The 10,793-nt window shown below is 43.5% G+C and overlaps 1 long non-coding RNA gene across 1 annotated transcript; it reads left to right on the forward strand.

The window, feature by feature from the left end:
* Positions 1-2,490: 2,490 nt before the first annotated feature.
* Positions 2,491-5,310, forward strand: LOC110596062. Its single transcript, XR_002482234.1, has 3 exons — positions 2,491-2,578; positions 4,038-4,113; positions 5,227-5,310. It is a non-coding gene; the product is annotated as an uncharacterized LOC110596062 (long non-coding RNA).
* The last annotated feature ends 5,483 nt before the right edge of the window (positions 5,311-10,793 follow it).

Here is a 10,793-nt window from a genome sequence, read left to right on the forward strand (position 1 = left end):
CTCAAGCTGGCACTTAACACATGCTACATGCTCAGTACATGTGAGCCATGGTTGTATTACTGCTGAATCTACCCAAACCACCACCTGAGCTCCTCAGGGCCCTACCATTGTGCATGAGGGTAGCAAGGAGGTACCCAAATAGAAGGTCAGGGAAGGACCAGCCAGGCAAGGGAAGCTCCTGGGGTGTGCAACTGAAGGAGGCATTGCACCAACGGAGAGTGAGTAGTGGGTGTCCTGGGCAGAGCACCTCCTTATCCTCCCCTGAGTCCCGCCCTGGATAAGGCTATGACTCCACATGGTTTTCATTTGCCCTTAGCTCTTTTCAAATTTGTTCATGAACAAGAGTTCTTGAACAGGGCCTCCTGTGGTTGGAAGAAACAATAGCATCACGCAGGATGAACTCTCAGGCCCCTGGAAGCCAGCTATGCTCACAACGCCCTGCATTTCTGAAGCATTGCTCCTGCTTGGGAAAGCTTCAGTTCACCGTGCTCACAGCCCTGGATGTGTTGTCCCTGGCTCTTGACTAGGAAGTTAAAGCGTGTGCGTATGGGGAGAGGAATGTCATTATTGATTCCTAGGAGAGCTTGTGTTCTCCTGCCAGCCCAGCTTGGATGGGGTTGCCCAGCCCGGAATGGACCCTGCAAAGCAAAACAGACTTCAGACCAGGGAGCCGGCTGTGGGGCCTCTTCCTCTTCTATCAGGCACAGCCGTATTCAATTTGGTTCCATCCAGGTCTTCCCTTAATCCATGACCTAAAACTGGGGCAGGTTCTGGGCCTTGAGATTGGTTGGGAGCGACACTTCCTAATCACAGGAGTCTTTGGGGGTCTTGTCAGCGACTCTGAGCTGAGCTAAGGAGAATGGAGGCAGGTGCTAGCTACTTCCAAGGGAAACACAATTCTCCAACCACAGCACGGTAGCCAGGAATGTGAGCCTCCCAAAGGAAGAGCTGCCATGGGTCTGCTTGGCCTCAGCCCCCCACCTCGTTTAAGGTGGACAAAGATAAATGGGAGAGGAGGAAGGTGGTGTGGGTGTGCACGGGGGTGCGGGTAGGGACTAGAGCGAAGCTACAGCCATTAGCACACGATGCCTGGGAAGTCCCGCTGGTGCTGGAATGACCCTTGTAAGCCATCAGCAGGAACTGAAGACACCCACTGACCAACGCATCTGTTCCCAAGACGGGGGCAAGGGGATATTTAGGTCCAAGGCTGCGTTCAGGCCTAGATGACTCGTAGCTATTCGAGCAGCGGCTCGGGCGTCAGAACCTTCAGAAAAGCCTGGTGAAACGCAGGTCGCGAGGCCCCGCCCCCGAGTGTCTGACACCTTAGGCCTGGGATCGGAGCCCGGGAATCTGCATTTCCCGCGAGCTCCAGGGAGGCGGGTGCTGTGGGAGTGGGCGCTGGCGCAGGGCTAGCTTGGTTTCGTTTCTGCGTCCGGAGCCGCCCCCCTCGCGCCCTCCTCACGAGGTGCCTGAGTTTCGTTTTCCCGCAGCCGGGGGGGGGCGGGGCCAGGCGCGGTATAAAATCGCTTCACGAGCTGAGCAGCAGCATTTCGGCGCTGTGCCGGGAGAGGTGAGTGTAGCTACTGGGGGCCGCGCGGCCCTCGCCGCGCGAGGGGCGCACGGAGAGGGGTATTCGGACCGAGGGTTCGTGACGGAGACTGGCTCTCAAACGGGCACACTTTCTCAGCTGCTAGCAATAACAACGGCAGTGATGGGCGGGCTCAGACCACGCTTGATTCTGGCTCTGGTTCCGACCCACACGCTGCTGAGGCTCTTGGAGGGCCCATTAAAAACAGCCCCCTAACCTGCGGCTTTCCTGCCTGAGGAGGTGGGAAGGGGAGAGGGCCAAGGGGAGGTGTCCAGTTAGGGGTGGGGGAGTGCACTGAGAAAGTTGCATCCCCTCTTGCTGCAGGGGCTGCGAGCCCATCCCAACTCCTACCGTCGCGTTCTAGCGATTTAAATCTGCTAATGAGCGCAAACCGGACCAGTCCAAGTGCAGAAGATCCCACCGAAGGGCAGAGTCAAGAGGTCCTCACGGATCCCGCTGAATGAAGGGAGGCCGGCTGGGCAGAGAAGGGACATGCGCAGAGGCCCCGGCGCAGCCGCGTCTTACCCTGGCCTGAGATACGGGGTCTCCCGGGTAGATGAAGCCTGAGGTGCAGTGGGTGGGGCAGACTCACCCTCTGGGAGTCCCTCATAGTTGGCCGAGATGACCTGGAGTGGGCGCGGGAGATAGGAGGCAGGACAGTCCTGGAGGCTGAGAGAAGGGGCTCAGCTGAGACCTGCCCCCTCTCACCCTTCCACCTACCAACAGCGGGTGACCCCTGAGCCCTGCATTTGGGATGATCCGAGTTCTTTGCCCACATTTTAAATCAAGTTTATTATTAGTAGCAGGGTTGAGTGATGCTAACCACCAGTCCCAAACTGATGCTAAAATGTTTAAAGGTGTCATCTTTCAGCTTTGGAATCCAGCTTCCGCCGGAAATCGCTCCAGCTCTAGGAATCTTAGTTGGGCACATCCCATTCCCTTCCTGGATCGCCGTTGCCCACCAGTGGACACCCAGCTCAGCAGGGTTTGGTAGGTGCACTTGGTCTTAAGAAGACGGTCTCCTTTTTATTCATAAAATATGTAAATGCAGTGGGTTTTGGAGGGAAAAACACTTTCAGAAGAAAAAGTGAACGTAAATCCTCCATGAGTTAATTTTAAAACTAGGCTGAATTATATTGGGAATGTTGCAGACTCTATCTTAGTCATTTTGTAGTATGTGCTTGATAGGTGGCCATTATTGAGGAGTCTGGAGGAGGAATGGGGCTGAAACCTACGTCCCTCCCACCCACCCACCCACCCCTAGGGATAGCAAGAACTGGAGGGGGCTGCTGTGTATGTTCTTTCACCAGTGTGCTGTCTCTTTTGAGAAAGATTTCACAGTGACCCAGTAGGCAATGGCTGATTCTCAGATTCACGGTTTATTGTGAGAGATTCACACATGATCAAGCAGATATTCACAGTGCAATGATTAAAGCCAGTAATTAGGATAAGGAACCCACAGTGGAGGCTCAGGAGACCAACCACTGACAGATGAACTCCAATGAGTCCGAAAGTCCCTCTGGCGTGCCCATCTGTGGGGGTGGAAGCTGCTCTTCTCCAGGCAGTTGTTCCTGACTGCAGCTGTGCAAGTCGAGAAGCGGCTTTCAGAATTCTCATGAGCCAGTAATGCCACTGGACTGGGTACAGAAAGGACAACTGAGTCAGCCATGGTCCAGAAGACTGGTACTACTAGGAGGCAGATAAAGTGGCAATCTTCAACATGGAGCTCGGGGCACATGAGGTCTTTTCAAAGCCATGAGGGGTTGTGAAGGAGGTTAGGGAATAAATTCCCTGATTGACAAACTCCATAAGTACCCTTTAAAGTTAAAATTTACCTTTCATAATTACCCTATTCTTAGTTTACAAAAGGAATACATCCATGTGTCCCTTTCTAAATCAAAAAAAGATACAATACCTGTCCTGGAAGTATTTAAACCTAGGGGAATGGGGGGGTTGGGTGCCTGGGATGTGTTCTTTAGCCAAAGTATCTTGAACCAGTGGCAAGACTGCCTGATCCTCCTGATTTACACGTTTCTGTTAAGCCTAGCGTGACAGGAGAAACGGTATTGGCTCAGGTTGGGATGTCCTGGATCTAGACTGGGGTGACAGGCCGGGTGATGAGGGGTTTCGTTTTAGCAACCTATCCCTTCAACCCACCAGTATTGACAAAGTTTGTGTGGCTCTTAGAGGAGGGTCCCATGAGAAGAAGCAAAGAGAGCATCAGTACACATTGTTGATCCAGGCAGCAAATTTGCAGCAAGGTTCTGTGCCTTTTTCATCTGTCTTAGAATTAAAATAGTCAAGATTTATGAAAAGGACATAGGAGTCAGCTTCAAAGGAAGCCCCTTCTACATTTGCACCACTCCCAGCAAGGGACACATGCCTTGTTGAGTTCTCTGATTTGTTTACCAGGGCTGGGTCTCACCTGTGCACTTTGCTTGATTTCCAGGAGTAGCAAGAGAACAGCTCTGTAATTCCTTCCAACTTGTTGGCATTACTTTTATTTGGAGGAACGTATATTGGAGGTAAGTTAGTTATGCTTTATATTTTTATAACACTTCTTTTGAGTCATGGGAGAAAAAATATTCATTTACTTTTATCCAAGATTAGTAGATGCTGTGAAATTTAATATTTAGAGACTAGTGGTCTCAGAACATTTTAAAAATGAGTTTCAAATATATACATATGTATTTGTGAGGCAGACAAGTATGGTTAGGTGGTCAATTAAATGCTTTCGAGAATGAAATGGATGACATTACGGTACATTCATGTGGGAAAAATGGATTGAAAATATGAAATCAATGAGCTAAAGGAACAGCATAAAAGACTTAGAATGTATGCTTTTTTTTTTTAAGTTGGAATCTCACTCTGTTGCCTAGGCTGGAGTGCAGTGGCGTGATCATCATGGCTTACTGCACCTAAGACTCCTGGGCTCGGGTAATCCTTTTGCCTCAGCCTCCTGAGTAGCTGGGATTTCAGGTGTGCACCATCATGCCTGGCTAATCTTCTGATTTTTTTTGTAGAGATGATATCTTGCTATGATCCCTAGGCTGGTCTTGGACACCTTGGCTTAAGAAATTCTCCCACCTTGGCCTTCCAAAGTGCTAGTATTACAGGAATGAGCCACTGCACCCAGCCGCATGAATGTTTTTTTTTTAAACTAAGGCTTGGCTGTCAAATTGCTATAATATTTAGATTCCTTTGGCTACCTTGGAAAAGTTCTATTAACGATTTTATATTTTAAATGCATCAAAAATTGGATCCCTTGCAACTATTTAAATTTTATAGTGAAAAATATTTTGGTGTTTTGCCTATAATTATGACAGGAAATACCAGTTTTAAGATACCTCTTGGGGATATAGAGGCAAAGTCTTGATGCACCTGGAACTGGGATGCAGCATTTGTCCTCATTGGACATTTGCTTCTTTGGATTCCCCAGCCATTTTTCTTTCCATGAATAGTGTTAATAAGCACATGCTATGTCCCTGGCACACCTCTAAACTCTGGAGACAGTTAGTCAGAATCCCTGCCCTCATGGGTCATACCTTCTGGTGGTGGACTTGGTTCCATGAGTGAATTTATCCAGCTTCTGATCTGTTCAATACTAACCTGCTTCATTGGAAACTTACCTTATCCAGGAAGAAGATGGTTCTTTCTGAAGAGCATACTGAACAATCAAATTCAGTTTCTCCACCCAAACATCAGTTGTTAAATGGAGATGCGTATGTGCCCAAGAAGAATCAAGCCTTGGTAAGTGTCTGTCTTTCAGTCACTGTCCATGTGGACATGAGCTGTGCCCATGTGAGGCTTCACTTTTGCACAACAATGCTGCCACTGCCCAGAGGTGCCTACTGCCTTGCCTGTGGCAGGATGGCATCTGGATCCTCTACTTGCTCTGCTGGGGCCAATTGGCAGCTGAGTGTAGACATGTTGCCTTAACTGACTCTGGATGGGGGTGCCATTGTGGTCTGGAAAACCAGGTGAGATATTGATGGGTTCACGTAGGAATTGGCTCAGACCCTGGATTCAAGGAGCATGGTTGTTTCCCCAGTTCACATCATGGTCCCGTCAAACCCTCTGATATATCATTAGAACATTATCTCCATAGGGAAGCCATGTGGTATCTTTCCTTTTTTCCATGTGGTATCTTTCCTTTTTTTTCTTTTTGAGTCTTAGTCTTACTCTGTCAACCACACTGGAGTGCAGAGACACACTCATGACCACCGCAACCTCAACCTACTGTGTTTAGGGGATCCTTCTGACTCAGCCTTCCAAGTAGCTAGAACTACAGATGCAAGCCACCAAGCCCAGCTAATTTTTTAATCTATTGTAGAGAGGAGGTCTCACCAGGTTGCCCGGGCTGGTCTTGAACCCCTGGGTTCAGGCAGTCCTCTCGCCTCAGCCTCCTAATGTCCTGGGATTATAGGCATGAGCCACCACACCTGACCTTTACATGGTATCTTTGTTGCCTTGAATCAAGACTTTTGGTAGGAACCAATCTGTCCAGCCTTAATTAGGTTCCAACACTGACACTCTCAGTTGTCTGGTCGTAGGTCACTATCCTCCTATTTTAATACTGGTTTTCTATCTCTAAAATGGGAATAATAATAGTCTGCTTCATGTGGCTATTGAGAGGAATAAGTGCAGGTAATATCCAGGCACTTAGAATGTGCTCAGTTGATTGTTATTAAATGTTATAAGACAAGGGGTTGGCCAGGCATGGTAGTTCACGCCTGTAATGCCAGTACTTTAAGAGGACGGGATGTGAAAATTGCCTGAGCCCAGGGTTTCGAGAGTAGCCTGGGCAACTTGTTGAAACCTTGTTTCTACAGTAAATCAAAAAATTAACCAAGTGTGGTGGCACGCACCTGTAGTTCCAGCTACTTGGAAGGCTAGGCAGAAGGATTGCCTGAACCCAGCAGACCAAGAATGCAGTGACCGTGATCGTTCCAATATACTTCAGCCTGGGTGACAAAATGAGACTTCGATTGAAAAACAAAAATAAAAATAGAAAAACTATGGTTCATCAGCCTATTTCAGGTTGGCTGTGTTTTCCTAAGCAATAGTGAACAAATTTTCAAACAATATTAAAAATAATGTTGAAAGACATGGAAAAATAAGAAGGATCACCCATCTTTCTACCATCCTAATATCACTGCTTACATTTTCCTTCTTTTCCCTCCCATTTGTGTCTCTTGCCTACTGTAACACAAAAATAAAAATAAAACATGGCCGGTGCCTCAGAGTGGTAGCTGAAAGGAGAGGAGGAGGAAGGAGTGTCTACTTTGCTTAGAAAGCCATCAGCAGCTAATTGCATCTTTAAATCCTTCTTTGCCTGAAGGCATTTATAGTGGGAGTTTCTTGCATTTTTGTTGTTTGTTTGTTTATACTTCTCTATTAAATTTTTAAAAGTATATTACATAGAACAATAATTGCTTTAGTCATGATTCTGTAAGTCACTTGAAATTTTCATTTACACCTTCTGTGTGTTTTTTTGTATTTACGTCACCCTTTAAAACTCAACTTTATTGAGATATGATGTATATTAGCCATCCAGTGGTTAATGATATTTTCATGTGTTTACTTGCCAGCTGTCTAATTTATTGGGAAAATGTCTGTCAAAATGTTTTGCCCAGTTTTTATTTGGTTGTTTGTTTTCTTATTGTTGAATTCTGAGAGTTCTTTATATATTCTGCGTACAATTTCTTTATCAGATATTTACATTTACTCCCAGGCAATGACTTGTCTTTTCATTCTCTTAACAGACTCTATTAAAGATCAAATGTTTTTATTCTTGATGAAGTTCAGTTTGTTAATTGGTTTCTTTTTTTCCTGTTTGATTTGATTCAATTTGATTTTTCAGATACACATGATAATTTAATACATTTATATAATGTATAAAGATCAAATCAGTATAATTGGGATATCTATTACCTTAAATATTTGTCTTATCTTTATGATAGAAACATTCAAATTATTCTCTTCTAGCTATTATCAATTGATTCTTTTATGTGCCCCTGGGGCCATGTCTAAAAAATTCTTGCCTCACCCACAGTCACCAAGATTTTTTCAATGTTTTCTTCTATACATTCTAGAATTTTAGATTTTACATTTAGATCTATGATCCATTATGAGTTAATTTTTGTATATGTTTTTGTTTTTGCATATAAATATTCTGTTGTCCTAGCACCACTTGTAGAAAACCTGACACTTTGTCTATCCATTGCATTGCCTTTGTACTTTTGTCAAAAATCAGCTATGTGTTGGATTATTTCTAAAATATACATTTTGTTCCATTGAGCTCTTTCTCTATTTTTTACACACGTACCATACTGATTTGGTTACTTTAGGTTGAAAATAATTATGGAAATTAGGTAATGTTAGCCCTCTCACTTTTGCAAAGTCATTGTGACTATCTTAGGTTATTTAGACCATTTATATTTAATGTGAAGTATAATTAGTTTTGAGAATATAACTTTGCTATTTGCTTTCTATTTGTCCCATCTGTTCTTCATTCCCCTTTCCTCTTTTTCTGCCTTTGTGAATTAATCAAGTATTATTTAGGATTCTATTTTGTCCCCTGGGTTGGCTTATTAAATACAAATCTCGCAGTGTTTATAATATACATCCTTAACTTAATAAGTCTATCTTATTAGGTGGTACCTCAAAACACCCAAAATTTGTTTATAAAAAAATTATTTATTTATTCTTACATGTTTAAAGTTCAGTCACCTTCAATGTACTCCCCATTTGATGCAATACCTATTGAGATGCTTTTTCCACTGCTCAAAACAATTGTTGAACTTGTTAATTTGGATGCCTTTTAATGCTTCTGCCGTTTTGTTTCACCTCTTCCAAGTTGGCAAAACATTTCCCTTTGAGAACTTTTTTCCATCTGGGGAAACAAAAAAAGTTGCTGGGGCAAAATCAAGTGAATAGAGAGGGTGGGGTCTGGGAATCATGCTGGTTTTGGTGCACTCGTAAATCAGCCATCGTGAAATGGGTAAGTGTGTTGACAGAATCTCCAAGAAAAATTTACTGAAGCTGAATGTAGCTTCTCACAACAATGCTACCCAGTACATTGATGCTGATGCTTTTCTAGAACACTTCGCTTTGGGGAAGCCTGTACTATAAGAGGCCTTACCTCCAAAAGATAATTCTGATTTTTTGGGGGGTCCCCTCATATATCACTTCATGTATAGTATAAGAACTCTACTGTAGTATACTTCTATCTCTCTGCTCCCAACCTACATATTATTTTCGTTATTTATCTTTTATATATATTATAAATCCCAAATACATTGTCATTTTTTTGAACACTTAATTATCTTTTAAAGATATTTAGGTAATCAGAAAAAGTATAGTAGTTACCACTTCTGGCGTAGATTTTTTGGGGTAGATCCAGAATTCCATTCAGTATGATATTCCTTCTCCCTGAAGGACTTCTCTAACATTTTCTTAGTGCAGATTTGCTGGTGATTAAATAGTTCAGCTTTTGTATGCCCAAAAAAGGATTTCTTTTGCCTTCTTTTTGAAAATATGAAGGGTATAGTATTCTAGGTGTTTGATGATGTTTTTGAGTACTTTAAAAATATTTCTTCTCACTTGTATTGTTTATTTTTATTTTTATTTTTTTTTCATTAATCAGTAGTTTTTATTATGTTTTTGTGGGGTACAGTTAAGGGTAGGTGTACAATGACGTTTCATTCAGGCACCCTGTAGATAAGAAGTGTTTTCCCATCCCCCGACAGATATTTGCTACTGTTAATCCCATCCCCCTCCCCCCCATAGTTTCCCAGTACCATCCGTCATTTTCTCATAGTATTGCATTGGATGTTCAAGGTCCATTATATGAGTGAGAACATGTGATATTCGGATTTTTGTTTTTGTGAGAGGTCACTCAGTATTATAGACTCTAGTTCCATCCAGGTAGCAGCAAAATTCATGATTTTGTTCTTTTTTATGGCTGCGTAGTATTCCATCGTGTATATGTACCACATTTTTTTAATCCAGTCCTCTTTTGATGGGCAGCATGGTTGTTTCCAGGTTCTTGCTATTGTGAACAATGCTGCAATAAACAAACGTGTGCAGGTATCTTTTTTATAGAGTGATTTGTGTTCTTCAGGGTATATTCCCAGTAGGGGGATTGCAGGGTCATATGGAAGGTCAATTTTTAGAGCTTTTAGGAATCGCCACACTGCTTTCCACAGAGGTTGCACTAGTTTACACTCCCACCAACAGTGTAGAAGTGTTCCCTTTTCACCACACCCTCTCCAGCAGCTGTTATTTTTTGAGTTGTTGATAATTGCCATTCTGACTGGAGTTAGGTGGTATCTCAGTGTGGTTTTGATTTGCATCTCCCTGATGATTAGTGAGGTTGAGCATTTCTTCATGTGTTTGTTGGCTGCTCGAATGTCTTCTTTTGTGAAGTGTCTGTTCATGTCTTTTGCCCATTTTATAATGGGGTTGTTTGTTTTCTTCTTTTCAGTACGCTTCAGTTCCTTGTAGATCCAGGATGTTAAGCCTTTGTCAGACCTAGAGTTGGCAAATACTTTTTCCCAGTCTGTAGGCTGTCTCCCTGCTCTCTTTGGCTTTGCAGAAGCTTGTCAGTTTAATAAGGTCCCATTTGTCTATCTTCTCTCTTAAGTCCTGTGGGTTTCGGGTTTTGTACAGGAATTGGATGTCAGTTCCGATTTCCATGAGAGTATTTCCTTCCTTTTCTAAGGTTCTTATGGTTTGAGGTTTTACATTTAGGTCTCTGATCCATTTATGTGTTGAAACCATTAGCCATCAGTCTGAAAAATAATGTGGATCTCAACCTTTCACTTGCCTCCCAGTTCATTTTTTTGAGTTACAAAGTGGATCTCATTCCAATCAAAAACTTTTCTTTGAAAGATACCACGAGGAAAATGAACATAAGTGCCTATGAATCAAAAATCATAAGTGCCTATGAATCAAAAAGGTGTTCAAACATCATTGATAGGTGTTTGGGTACCTTCATAGTTGCAGTGTCCCTTTTTGCCTGCCTGGCCGAAGTTGACAAGCTCAGCAGGTCCTGCTGCTGGTTGAGATGATGGAAATGCAGTTTCAGGAGCTGCAGATCACCATTTGAATCAGCGTGCATGAAAATTCTTGCAGTAATGATGAAAACACATGTATACCCTTGGACCCAGAGTGCAAGGTCTGGACATGGTTCCTGCCACAG

Source organism: Carlito syrichta, unplaced genomic scaffold, assembly GCF_000164805.1.
Source record: "Carlito syrichta isolate Samal-C Ts95f unplaced genomic scaffold, Tarsius_syrichta-2.0.1 Scaffold305886, whole genome shotgun sequence".
Lineage (NCBI taxonomy): Eukaryota > Metazoa > Chordata > Mammalia > Primates > Tarsiidae > Carlito > Carlito syrichta.